This window comes from Entelurus aequoreus, linkage group LG16 (assembly GCF_033978785.1).
Source record: "Entelurus aequoreus isolate RoL-2023_Sb linkage group LG16, RoL_Eaeq_v1.1, whole genome shotgun sequence".
In the NCBI taxonomy this organism is placed as follows: Eukaryota; Metazoa; Chordata; class Actinopteri; order Syngnathiformes; family Syngnathidae; genus Entelurus; species Entelurus aequoreus.
Window position 1 is genome coordinate 31275276 of NC_084746.1, and position 15000 is coordinate 31290275.

Here is a 15000-nt window from a genome sequence, read left to right on the forward strand (position 1 = left end):
TAAAAAAAATAAAGTTTATTCTGTTTTTGAGATGGTCTATTTAGTTTTTAACTGAAAAAAGACACTCAGAATCTACATGAAAATAAAGTGGGATTTACAATACCGTATTTTTTGGACTATAAGTCGCAGTTTTTTTTCATAGTTTGGCCGGGGGTGCGACTTACACTCAGGAGCGACTTATGTGTGAAATTATAAACACACTACCGTAAAATATCAAATAATATTATTTAGCTCATTCACGTAAGAGACTAGACGTATAAGATTTCATGGGATTTAGCGATTAGGAGTGACAGATTGTTTGGTAAACGTATAGCATGTTCTATATGTTATAGTTATTTGAATGACTCTTACCATAATATGTTACGTTAACATACCAGGCACGTTCTCAGTTGGTTATTTATGCGTCGTATAACGTACACTTATTCAGCCTGTTGTTCACTATTCTTTATTTATTTTAAATTGCCTTTCAAATGTCTATTCTTGGTGTTGGGTTTTATCAAATAAATTTCCCCCAAAAATGCGACTTATACTCCAGTGCGACTTATACTCCGAAAAATACGGTACTCACTATGAACAATAAAACACTGAATATTGAGAATATATGAACGTTGCTCCTCTATTGCAGACAACCTCCTTGATTAGCATCTTTTATAATTGAGCAAGTGCAACAAAAATGCAACATAAATGCAAAGGGTAAAACATCCACATATTTGATATAATATCATTGTTCTGCAGAACTTTGCTGTAGAACTCTGCATCCGTCTGACACTCGCTGCGCCGTAAACAGGCCCCGCCCACTCTGCCCCACTCTGTTCATGCTTCGTCTGCATTAAGCAGAGCTGTGTATGTCACTCAAAGGTGCAGATTCTAACCATTGGAATAATTTCTATAGTTGGAAAAATATCCAGCGGGCCGCATTGAAATGTTAATTATGTTGTATAATGTCCAGTAGAAAATTAACTGCTTTTTTATGCAGTTTTGCAAGACCAGTGTCACGTAACTTCAAACTTGACCCCTCATTGGCTGGTTCTGAGACTGATTGCTTCAGTCTTAAATTTACCAGAAGTAAGTCTTGCTTTTTGAAGCAGCAAATTTTTCGACACTGAATGTTTTTACACTGAATTTTTCAGCACTGGATTTTTTTTACACTGAATTTTTCAGCACTGGATTTTTTTTACACTGAATTTTATAACACTGAAACTTTAAAACACTGATTTTAGTAAATGAAATTGTCAGCATAATTTGATGTAAAAACAAACTGCGTTCACAAAATTCAAACGCAAAAAATTCAGTTACATAAATTCGGTGTCCAAAAAAATATTTTGTGATAAAGGCACAAATTAACCTCCATACAATCGCCTCATCTCGACAAGATGCCTATTATCTGCAGTTGAGTCTCCACCGTTTAAAGAAATACAGTAATAATCACAAGCACACAAGATGTAAACAGATAATGTTTTGTCTAGTCTTCCCACCAGAACACTATTTGCTTAAAGCTGCTCCACAGTCTCCGCTCACACATTTATTTCCCTTTTTTAAACCAATCATTTAACAAATCTTAGCCAAAGAAGGCACACACCCTTAGAACACTCACTCAGGGCCATTGGGCAAGACTTGCAAGAAATACAAACAGGATGTTTTAAAAAATACAGACAGGAGAAACGTGCAAATATTTCAGCGATAAAGCCACCTGCTGATGAATGAGGTCAAGGAGGATTGTACAGACTGACAACAACTAAGGTAGATAGTAGGAAGTAGGCTGTGTTGTTTTACAATTATCTGTATGTAGGCTTGCTATGCACGCATGGTATTTGGTTACTGTGGGTCTGAAGAAGGCCTCGGGAGAGACAAAGGCACAAAAATGCAGACTAGCATGAGATGGAAAATAAAAGAAAAGTCCTTTTTATAAAGCAAACAAATGGCTATTAGAGTGGACACTTCTCATGCTAATAAAGACGTAAAAATTTTGTGTTGATTCAAAAGTGTCTGTGAAATGTCACCAAAAAAAAAGGTACAAAAATGTGTTCTTTGTGAAGGTAACATAGAAGGTAAAAATAGATAATAGCTAAGAGAGAAAGTGTGATGATGATAATAGGGCTGCTGGCTGCAATATGGCTCGAGCAAGAAAATGTCAACAATAGTGAATAAGAGGAGAACGGAATGTTACCTGGTTAATGTGAAGAGACTTGTCACCAAGGCACACACAGAACCCATCCCTCTGCACATTTGCATTCATGTCCGCCAAATTGTCATCAAAAATACTGTATGGTTGAATCAAATATTTGTCGTTTGAGTCTACTGTATGAATTTAATTTTACTTGTTTAAAAAGTCGCCTTTGTTTTCTGTTCCACATGGAAGGGTATGTAATTGTACTGTATATTACTTCTATTTAGTCTTACTATACAGCGGTTAACTTATCTGTATGCATGCGTGTTGAAGAAAGTTAGAAATAGGGCCAAACCAAGTATTCCAACTTCAGCTATCTATTTTTGCAGTGGACTGTGTATATCACATGTTGTCAAAGAAAGGGTCATTTTATGTGAGCCTGGTTTTACTCTACCTTATTATACAGCAGTTCACTTATTTTTCCAATTGTATGTTGTTTAGGAATGTGAGAAAAAAAAAGTAATTCACAATGTTGAGACACTTCTGTCTTTGTAATGAGTACGTCAAAGTTGAGCAGCAGCTATTGATTATTTCAGTAATCAAGTAATGATTAAGAGAGTAATCGAATAAAACACACTTTATAACCTCAATAATGTATTTTAGGGAAAACAGTTGAAATAAAACAATTTTCTGGTGAACCTTATTACTTCTTATAAATGCACATATCATTGAAAGTGCACTACTATATATTACTTGTATTAAGAAATAAGTTTAAAAAAAAACATTGCGTAGCCTAAAACCAGGGAATAAATAACCTAACTCAGGGGTCGGCAACCTTTACCACTCAAAGAGCCATTTTGGCAAGTTTCACAAATTAAAGAAAGTAATGGGAGCCACAAAAAAATTGTTTTAATTTAAAATGAAAAACACCGCATACAAAGCTTAAATGCTTTGTGCTATGTTAACCAGGGGTCTCCGACACACGCACCGGCACGCACTTTAATGTGGAAATTTGATGTTAGTGCAGCCCGCGAGTTTTGACTGAATGGCGCTTGATAGCGTCATACTTGCCAACCCTCTCATTTTTCCAGGGAGACTCCCGAATATCAGAGTGTGATGACACTGCATTTGGCGCCCTCTACAGTCCGCCCTAACGGTGTACCTGCTCGACCACACGTAGAATGCAATTTCAGCTTGCTCACGTAAGTGACAGCAAGGCGTATTAACTCAGCAGCCACACATCTTACACTGACGGTGCCAATACCCAGAATCCCATGCAGCCCTAACTCTTCCGCTCAACCAACGCACGGAGAGGGAGGGGGTTGATGTGTGGGGGGATTTGGTGGTAGCGGGGGTGTATAATGTAGACCGGAAGAGTTAGGGCTGCATGGGATTCTTGGTAATGGTTGTGTTGTGTTACGGTGGGATGTTCTCCAGAAATGTGTTTTTCATTCTTTTTTGGTGTGGGTTCACAGTGTGGCGCATATTTGTAACGTAACAATGTTAAAGTTGTTTGATACGGCTACCGTCAGTGTAAGCTGTGTGGCTGATGAGTAAGTATGCTTTGCTGTCCCCTGTGTGAGCAAGTAATAACAACATGCAACATGTGGCTGGACTGGCACGCTGTATGTAAATGCTATAGAGGACAATTACTGCAGTGCAATTAGGGCACGCCCTTTATTTAGTAATTATAGTGTAAATAGGATTAATTTTTCCCTGGGAGTAATCTATGAGAGACACTGAGATCCATAAGTCTCCTGGGAAAATCGGGGGGGTCGGCATGTATGTAGCTGAGCCGCATCAGAGTGGTCAAGGAGCCGCATGCGGCTCCGGAGCCGCGGGTTGCCGACCCCTGACCTAACTAAACAAAAATACTATCTAAAAGTATGATAATTAAGTGACAATGTATTAATATATGTAACACATATATATTTTAAAAAGGTATTAATTGAAAGAGCAGGGTTTGATTTTTATAAAAACAACTTGTTAGCACTAAAATACTAACTGTATGTAGCTGCTAACATGTCCTTATATGTGTTCGAATAAATCATTTGTTTTTGAATAAATCATTTGTTAATTGTTATGTACAGTAAGTCGAACATATAAGACAGTGTTGGCTGCCAAAATATACATTAACAATATTTCTGCTTGTTTGCTTCTCTTCAGTAGCATTGTGGTTAGAGTGTCCGCCCTGAGATCAGTAGGTCGTGAGTTCAAACCCCGGCCGAGTCATACCAAAGACTATAAAAATGGTACCTATTACCCCCCTGCATGACACTCAGCATCAGGGGTAGGAATTGGGGGTTAAATCACCAAAAAATGATTCCCAGGCGGGACCACCGCTGCTGCTCACTGCTCCCCTCACCTCCCAGGGGGTAATCAAGCGTGATGGGTCAAATGCAGAGAATAATTTCACCACACTTAGTGTGTGTGTGACAATCATTGGTACTTTAAGTATGAAGGGTACTTTCTGGTAATGTGCTGCAATATCAACGTAGTGCTATTGTGAAATGCCAGCTTCATTTGACAGATCAAACATTTCACCACAAGGTATGTCTTTTTCATCTTTAAATGATTGCAAAATCTTTGACAGCTTTTCTTTTCTTTGGGCCCTTTGCTCTCTTTCTCCCACTTCTTTGAGCGATCTCTCTTGGCACACCACTGCTGCCACACACGCACGCACACAAGTAAATATACAACAGTTACCACATGTTTATACTTACATGGCAGTCAAATAATGTGACTAAAAAGAGGGCCAAGACACTTAAAAATTGTTATGACAGTTTGATAATGAAACAGATTTTACTTTCTATATTTCATATATGGGGAAAATGGTGACCCTTTTTTAACCTTCATAAATAGCTAGTTTCTGTAAAACTTGGCTGAACTGTGTCATTTAGCTTCATGCATTTATCACTGACAAATGACCTGGTGATGGAAGTTCAGGAAGGTGTAGAAATGCAAAAAGTCTTTACCGTCTTTGAGCTTTTAGTTGAGCAACTCGTTTCCACTTGGGGAGAAGTAAATGCTGCAAAGTCCTGCAAAGAAACAGTAAACAATGTTTGAAGAAACCAGCAGGTTTAATAGGTACTACTGCTTTTCACTTGAAACAAACAGCTGTAAACTCATTGCTTCCGTGTACCAACACACATTCCACATTGTCAAACAGTGCCAAAAGTTGTGCACAACACTAAATTACATAATTAGGGAACTACTATTAAACACTCATAGGCTCAAGTGCACCTGTGACACTAAGGGGGACAGGTAGTATAAAAGATGGATGGATGCTGTACCATCATACACTTCACAAAAGTATAAACGCAACATCGATACTCTCACTTTTCCTGAACTGAATATCTAAAATGTTTTTATGTTTACAAAAGGCATACTGTATTTTCCAGACTATAAGGCGCACTAAAAATCATTTTTTTTCTCAAAACTCGACAGTGCGTCTAATGTACGGAATAATTCTGGTTTTGCTTACCGACCTCGAAGCAATTTTATTTGGTACATGGTGTAATTATAACTGTGACCAGTAGATGGAAGTCACACATAAGAGATATGTATAGACTGCAATATGATGGCAATATGACTCGAGTAAACAGCACCAACATTGTATATGTTCCATTGAAAATATAGAACATTACACAAGGCGCTCAAAAATCTATTAAAATGTTTTAGTACGACTGTGGTAAGCTGTGAAGCCGCACCGCTTGATGGATTGTCGTCGCATTAAACATACAAGTATTATTATGGTGTGTGTGTGTGTAAGGTAAGACATATTATCTGGCGTTTTGTTTCGCAATATAAATATTCAAAAAATCGAAAATAGACCTCATCGGCAGTGCGCCTTATAATCTGGTGCGCCCTATGGTCTGGAAAATACTGTATTTCCCTCAACAATTGTTGACTAACATGTCTAAATCTGTGTTAGTGAGAACTTCTTCGCTGAGATAATCTCAGACAGCATAAATATCACACAGCTGTGTCTTAAAGGCCTACTGAAACCCACTACTACCGACCACGCAGTCTGATAGTTTATATATCAATGATGAAATCTTAACATTATAACACATGCCAATACGGCCGGGTTAACTTATAAAGTGACATTTTAAATTTGCCGCTAAACTTCCGGTTCGAAACGCCTCTGCGGATGACGTATGCGCGTGACGTAGCCCGGCGAACACGGGTATGCCTTCCACATTGAAGCCGATACGAAAAAGCTCTGTTTTCATTTCATAATTCCACAGTATTCTGGACATCTGTGTTCGTGAATCTGTTTCAATCATGTTCATTGCATTATGGAGAAGGAAGCCAAGCAAGCAAAGAAGAAAGTTGTCGGTGCGAAATGGACGTATTTTTCGAACGTAGTCAGCCACAACAGTACACAGCCGGCGCTTCTTTGTTTACATTCCCGAAAGATGCAGTCAAGATGGAAGAACTCGGATAACAGAGACTCTAACCAGGAGGACTTTTGATTTGGATACACAGACGCCTGTAGAGAACTGGGACAACACAGACTCTTACCAGGATTACTTTGATTTGGATGACAAAGACGCAGACGTGCTACTGTGAGTATGCAGCTTTGGCTTTTTTTTGCGTATGTACGTAACTTTTTTAAAATATATAAGCTTTATGAACCTTGGTTAGGTGAACGGTCTTTTGGGCTGAGTGATTGTGTGTGTTGATCATGTGTTTGAATTGTATTGGCGTGTTCTATGGAGCTAGGAGCTAGCAGAGGACCTAGGAGCTAGCATAACACGTACCGTACCGTACGTGCGCGTCACGTACGTAACTTTTTAAAAATATATAAGCTTTATGAACCTTGGGTTAGGTGAACGGTCTTTTGGGCTGAGTGATTGTGTGTGTTGATCAGGTGTTTGAATTGTATTGGCGTGTTCTATGGAGCTAGGAGCTAGCAGAGGAGCTAGGAGCTAGCATAACAAACACGCAGGTGTTATTATGCAGGATTAATTTGTGGCATATTAAATATAAGCCTGGTTGTGTTGTGGCTAATAGAGTATATATATGTCTTGTGTTTATTTACTGTTGTAGTCATTCCCAGCTGAATATCAGGTACCGTGAGTATGCAGCCTTGGCTGCTAAACATTCGATAACTTGACCGTATGTGCGCGTCACGTACGTAACTTTTTAAAAATATATAAGCTTTATGAACCTTGGGTTAGGTAAACTGTCTTTTGGGCTGAGTGATTGTGTGTGTTGATCAGGTGTTTGAATTGTATTGGCGTGTTCTATGGAGCTAGGAGCTAGCAGAGGAGCTAGGAGCTAGCATAACAAACACGCAGGTGTTTTTATGCAGGATTAATTTGTGGCATATTAAATATAAGCCTGGTTGTGTTGTGGCTAATAGAGTATATATATGTCTTGTGTTTATTTACTGTTGTAGTCATTCCCAGCTGAATATCAGGTCACCCTCGGCTCTCACAGCATCTTCCCTATCTGAATAGCTTCAACTCCCCACTAGTCCTTCACTTGCACTTTACTCATCCACAAATCTTTCATCCTCGCTCAAATTAATGGGGAAATTGTCGCTTTCTCGGTCCGAATCTCTCTCACTTCATGCGGCCATCATTGTAAACAATAGGGAACTTTGCGTATATGTTCAACTGACTACGTCACGCTACTTCCGGTAGGTGCAAGCCTTTTTTTTATCAGATACCAAAAGTTGCAATCTTTATCGTCGTTGTTCTATACTAAATCCTTTCAGCAAAAATATGGCAATATCGCGAAATGATCAAGTATGACACATAGAATAGATCTGCTATCCCCGTTTAAATAAAAAAAATTCATTTCAGTAGGCCTTTAAGATGGCCACTATATAAGACCACTCCAACATGTGCAGCTTTATCACACAGCACATTGGACCCCTCGTAAAAGTAGCGTTTTGTGTCAGTTGAAGTTAGAGGTGGGAATCTTTTGAGTACTGCACGATTCGATTACAATTACGATTCGATTAAAATTTGATTATTGATTCATCTTTAATTTATATAGTTGCAAAAGAAAGTATGTGAACCCTTTGAGATTACTTGGATTTCTGCATAAATTGGTCATTAAATGTGTTTTGATCTTCATCGAAGCCACAACAATAGACAAACACAGTCTGCTTAATCTAATACTGCCCAACAAATTTAAGTTTTTCATATTTTTATTGTACACAACAGTGTAGGGTGGAAAAAGTATGAACCCAGAGGCTAATGACTTCTCCAAGACCTGATTGGAGCCAGGACTCAGACAACATGGAGTCCAATCAATGTGACGAGCTCATGTGTTGGTTAAAGCTGCCCTGTCCTATAAAAAACACACGTGATAAGTGTGCTGTTCTCAAGAAGCATTGCCTGATGAACCATGCCTCGGACAAAAGATCTTACAGAAGATCTACGATCAAGAATTGTTAATTTGCATAAAGCTTGAAAGGGTTACAAAAATTTTGATGTCCATGTGTCCACGGTAAGACTGACTGTCTACAAATGGAGAAAGTTCAGCACTGTGGCTACTCCCTCTAGGCGTGGTCCACCTGGAAAGATGACTGACAGCACAGATCAGTGAGGGGATGAAGAATCCTAGAGTGTCAGCTAAAGACTTACAGAAATCTCTGGCACATGCTGACATTATTGTTGACTAATCTACAATATGTAAAACATTGAACAAGAATGGAGTTCATGGGAGGACACCCCAGAGGAAGCCACTGCTGTCCAAAAAGAGCACCTGGATGTTCCATTGCACTACTTATAAAATATTCTGTGGACAGATGAAACCATAATTGAGTTGTTTGGAAGGAACACACAACACTAAGCGTGGAGGAAAAAAGGCACTGCACACCAACATTAAAAACTCACAACTGTGAAATATGGTAAAGGTGGCATCATGGTTTGGGATTGCTTTCATCGATGGAAAAATGAATTCCCAAGTTTATCAAGACATTTTGCAGGAAAACTTAAGACCATATGTCCGCCAACTGAAGCTCAACAGAGGATGGGTAACGCAACAGGCCAACGACCCCAAGCATAGATGTAAATCAACAGAGGAAAATACGCCTTCTGGAGTGGCCCAGTCAGAGTCCTGACCTTAACTCGATTGAGATGTTGTGGCATGACCTCAAGAGAGCGATTCACACCAGACATCCCAAGAATATTGCTGCACTCAAACAGTTTTGTGAAAAATGGTCCAAAATGACTCCTGACCGTTGTGCAGGTCTGATCTGCAACTACAGGAAACGTTTGGTTGAGGTTATTGCTGCCAAAGAAGGGTCAACCAGTTATTAAATCAAAGGGTTCACATACTTTTTCCACCCTGCACTGTGAATGTTTACATGTTGTGTTCAATAAAAAGATAAAAACCTGTATTTTTTGTGGGGTATTAGTTTAAGCAGACTGTGTTTGGCTATTGTTGTGATTTAGATGAAGACTTGTATTTTTGTGGGGTAATAGTTTAAGCAGACTGTGTTTGGCTATTGTTGTGATTTTGATGAAGAGCAGAAGACATTTTATCACCAAATTATGCAGAAATCCAAGTAATCCCAAAGGGTTCACATACTTTTTCACTGCACACACAGTACAGGCCAAAGGTTTGGACACACCTTCTCATTCAATGCGTTTTCTTTATTTTCATGACTATTTACATTGTAGATTGTCACTGAAGGCATCAAAACTATGAATGAACACATGTGGAGTCATGTACTTAACAAAAAAGGGTGAAAAAACTGAAAACATGTTTTGTATTCTAGTTTCTTCAAAATAGCTGCCCTTTGCTCTGATTACTGTTTCGCACACTCTTGGCATTCTCTCGATGAGCTTCAAGAGGTAGTCACCTGAAATGGTTTTCACTTCACAGGTGTGCCTTTTCAGGGTTGATTAGTGGAATTTCTTGCTTTATCAATGGGGTTGGGACCATCAGTTGTGTTGTGAATGAGAAGGTGTGTCCAAACCTTTAGCCTGTACTAATAATTTTTATATATATACATACATACATACACACACACACATATGTGTGTATATATACATATATATATATATATATATATATATATATATATATATATATATATATATATATATATATATATATATATATATATATATATATATATATATATATATATATATATATATATATATATATATATATATATATATATATATATTAGGGCTGCCACAACTAATCGATTAAATCGATTATAAAAATAGTTGGCGATTAATTTTGTCATCGATTCGTTGGATCTATGCTATGAGTTTGAGTTTATTTCGAACATGCAAGCATACAACATGATACATCACAATTTCCAGTTTCTCTTTTCAACATGTTCGAAAAGGAGTAGGAAGAAGCAGATCTTATTTAATCCTACCCCTTTTCCTTTACATGACAGTTGCTAAAACTTTTGTTCACTTCCTGTTCTCAATTTATTCACAATATACGCCATAAGTAATCACAATAATGTTTCTATACTTCACTTAGGTGATCTATATATACAACTGATGAATATGTTTTTGCTTTTTTCCTGACATATTTCAATGGTTATACATTCTAAGATATTATCTATAGCAAATGACATGTTTTTTACCACTTTGTAGTTCAGGTTCTTCATCAAGTACACAGCTACTCCTCCTCCATTTTTGTTGGTTCTGTTGATGCGCAGAGGCAATTTTTTTTTTTTAATAAACCTTTATTTATTAACTGCAACATGTACAAACAGCTGAGAAACAATAATCAAAATAACTATGGTGCCAGTATGCTGTTTTTTTTCAATAAAATACTGGAAAGGATAGAAATTTAGTTTGTCTCTTTTATCCGATTATTAATCGAAGTAATAATCGACAGATTAATCGATTATCAAATTAATCGTTAGTTGCAGCCCTAATATATATATATATATATATATATATATATATATATATATATATATATATATATATATATATATATATATATATATATATATATACGCCAGGGGGGGACGCGTGGCGTGGAGCGCTACCTGGACACAAGTCGAGGGACTGATCACCCTCGGCTGGGTCGCCCGGGAGAGGGTGTTTGATTAAGACCCGAAACACCCTATGACCCCGGGAGAATCACTGATGATGTGTCCAGGTTGCACCGTAAGGTGTATTATGAAACCGATCCAGTACGGCATCGCCATTGACTTCCAGGAAGAGGCTGGATGACAACCCCGAAAGAGTGGTGACAACTGGAGAGACAGTTGACAGCCCGGAAAGAAGGCAACCGGGGCAGGGAGGGGTAGCATCCCAAGCTGCAGCTCCCGCAAGGGAGCACCCATATAACGCTGCGAAAAACCCTGAAGACACATAAGATCAAGATAGGCTGCCTGAGGAAACCCGTGGTGCAACACACAGGGCCAGTACCTTGTACGGCCCTGATGAGACGGAGGAGGACCCAGGCCCGGACACTCCCCACAGTGCCTGGAACCTCTAAGCACCACCGGCGCAACCCCGGGGCAGACCGTCGGAGGGGGGACGCGTGGCGTGGAGCGCTACCTGGACACAAGTCGAGGGACTGATCACCCTCGGCTGGGTCTCCCGGGAGAGGGTGTTTGATTAAGACCCGAAACACCCTACGACCCCGGGAGAATCACTGATGATGTGTCCAGGTTGCACCGTAAGGTGTATTATGAAACCTATATATATATATATATATATATATATATATATATATATATATATATGGTAAATGATTTCAAAATAGGTTACAAAGGCTCCTAATTTGGCTCCTGACATATTGCATAATTTCTGGTTTTATTATTTTCTCAAAAATATTATTAATCCACTCACTAATTTACTGTTAATATCTGGGTACTTTATTTTGTAACATGGTTCTACATTTCTATTCAAATATAATAAGTATTTTTTCTTCTTTTGCGTGGACACTTAACATTAGTTTTGGGCCATAATACAAACGTGTGTACCAATCCAATACCAAGTAGTTACACGGGCAGTATTGGCCAAACCAGTGTTCATATTTAAAATTTTCAGGATCGTTAAATTATTAAATTTTTGATCGCAAATGTAATCTGAAAGTATCAATGAATAGTTACATTATTTACTTATTCTCTTTATTAAACACAGAATCAATAAAGTCACTCGTGCAAAATAATAATGGTTCTTATTTCCTTGTGTTGAGGATGCCTTTGTTTGCTTGTCGCTGTCAAATTTGCAGGACACATCCAGAAACTGTCACCAAAATGCATTATCACGATATGACGATAGTATTACCTAGATCACCTATAGCAACATAAATGAGCACCTGACAAAATCCAACTCTGACCTCGCCAAGAATGCATGTGACCTACTGTCATTGCTCAGTGGAAAATTGTGTTAAAAGGAGGAACAGTTAAAAGTACTTCTTTGTACATCAAGACACTGGACAATGAATATGACATCATCTCGACTGCAAGAAAAATGAAAGAAACATGCAAAGACTGATGCAGTCTGATGGAACAAAGCAATCCACAAAGAACTACAACAACACTGCAATAATGACACATTGCAACACTGGTGTCTTTAAAAAAATGTAGCAACACTGCAGCAACAATACATTTCAATCAGGTGATATTATTTTATGTAACATTTTCAAAACAAATAATACTCCGCTCATGTACAATATGAAAAAGCATTGAAGCCCTTAAAGTGAAGTTGTTGCTTGATGACAAACTTTATCAGGGTAAAAAGATAGCAGGTTTATGGTTAAAGTCCACAGTGATATAGGGTAAGTTCAAAAGTCTAATAAGGGCAGAAAACCAAAAGGCCAGATATAATAAACATCTAGCTCTTGGGGATTCTTACTTTTCATTGTCCCTTTTAAATAAACAAAATTAAATGTGCGTAGGCACACCTGCACATCAATCTAATTAGATCCTACTGACATGTATACTTAATTATCCTGGCTGCAGTGGTGTGCAAGTGCACTGCATTTAACTGAGAGGTTGAGTTGAGTTTATTTGGAACATGCATGCATCCAACATGATACATCACAATTTCCAGTTTCTCTATTCAACATGTTCGAAAAGGAGTAGGAAGAAGCAGAGCTTATTTAATCCTACCCCTTTTCCTTTACGTAGCAGTTGCTAAAACTTTTGTTCACTTCCTGTTCTCAATTTATTCACAATATACTCCATAAGTAATACCAATAAAAAATAAATAAATAATAATTGGTGAAGTAAGTTATATTTCATATGGTGAGATGAGTACGATTATCTTGAAAATGAATGGATGGATGAGATCAATTCAGAATGTTTATCATGGTTCTTCTTCTTTGTACTTCGTAAACACTTTTAAGTTCTTGAAGTGGAACATATTAGTACATTGTTTGATTTATTTGCTTAATCCATTCCATAATTTAGTTCCACATACTGATATACTGATGATCTTAAGTGTTGTATGTGCATACAAATGTTTTAAATTACATTTGTCTCTATAATTATATTTCTCCTCTTTTGTTGAGAATTGTTGTACATTCTTGGGTAGCAGGTTATAGTCTGCTTTGTGGATCATTTTAGCTGTTTTCAAATTCCCTATATCGTGGAATATTTTGATTCAATAAATAAAGGGTTTGTATGTTGTCTATATCCAACATTATGTATTATTCTGACTGATCTTTTTTGTAACACCGTTGATGAATGAAGTGTACTTTTGTAGTTATTTCCCCATATTTCTGCACAATAACTAGCGTATATAATATTAGGTGTCCCTAATATTCTGTCCTTCATGTATTAAATATGGCGATCAAAACTTGCTCGCTAAAGCATGACTCATGTAGTTTGTTTTTTTAATAAAGTTTGCTGGGCACACCCCTACACGAATACAACTGCTTAAAAAATGTGGTTAAAAAATTGTGTAATTTAAAAAATGTGTGTTTTGATGTCAGCAAGCGTCGCATGCGGTTCACTCTGCAATAACTTCCGGTCCAAAACAACGCGCAGTAAATAGTCGACGCCTGCGATTAAAAAGGAAATATTAGTCTAACTCACCGGCATATTAATACGCAGACTTCTCTTCCTCTTGGGCAGCTTTTTGGAGCCTCCCTTGCCGGACTCCATCACCGTGCTTCCCATTTTTCCTGCGAATAAAGGGCTGAATCACGGCCGCAGTCTGCCAACAACAAACCTCCTCCTCGCTTTAACAACACTGGCGCCGTGCGTGCCACCAGGAAGTAGGCGGGGCCATACAGCAGAAAGTAGGCGGGGCCATACACGGAGGCAGGGCACGCGTCGACAAATGGCTTTCGACGGCGTGATGTCAACAGGCGTTACGCTACTTTCTCTTTCTGACACCCGCTGAGGGAAAAACGCAGCATAAATTGAGGTACGTTGTCATAAAAATGTAAAACAAATATATAAGGAAAGGAGGTTTTTTTTTCACCTCATAGTTTTAATGTGGCGAAACAACAGTTGGTGCTCTCAGGATGATTCCACATTATTGTGAGGGATGCTACTTTAGAATACCACGCGGAAGTTGTGACGTTTATTTTATTTATTTTTTATTGAACAACAAACATACATTTATAGTTCACTCAACAGTTAAGGCACTTTCAAGAACAAGGAAAGAAAACATATTAATAAATGATCATTCATCCATCCATTTCTACCGCTTGTTCCTTTCGGGGTCGCGGGGAGTGCTGGAGCCTATCTCAGCTGCATTGGGTAATACAAAAAAAAAAAGGGCTACCTAAATCACTTTAAAAGTTTTTTTTTTCCAAAGTATTTTTATTGTCAGTTTGATTGAAACTTTTATTAGTATAGATTGCACAGTACAGTATATATTCCGTACAATTGACCACTAAATGGTTTTGATTGATTGATTGAGACTTTTATTAGTAGATTGCACAGTGAAGTACATATTCCGTACAATTGACCACTAAATGGT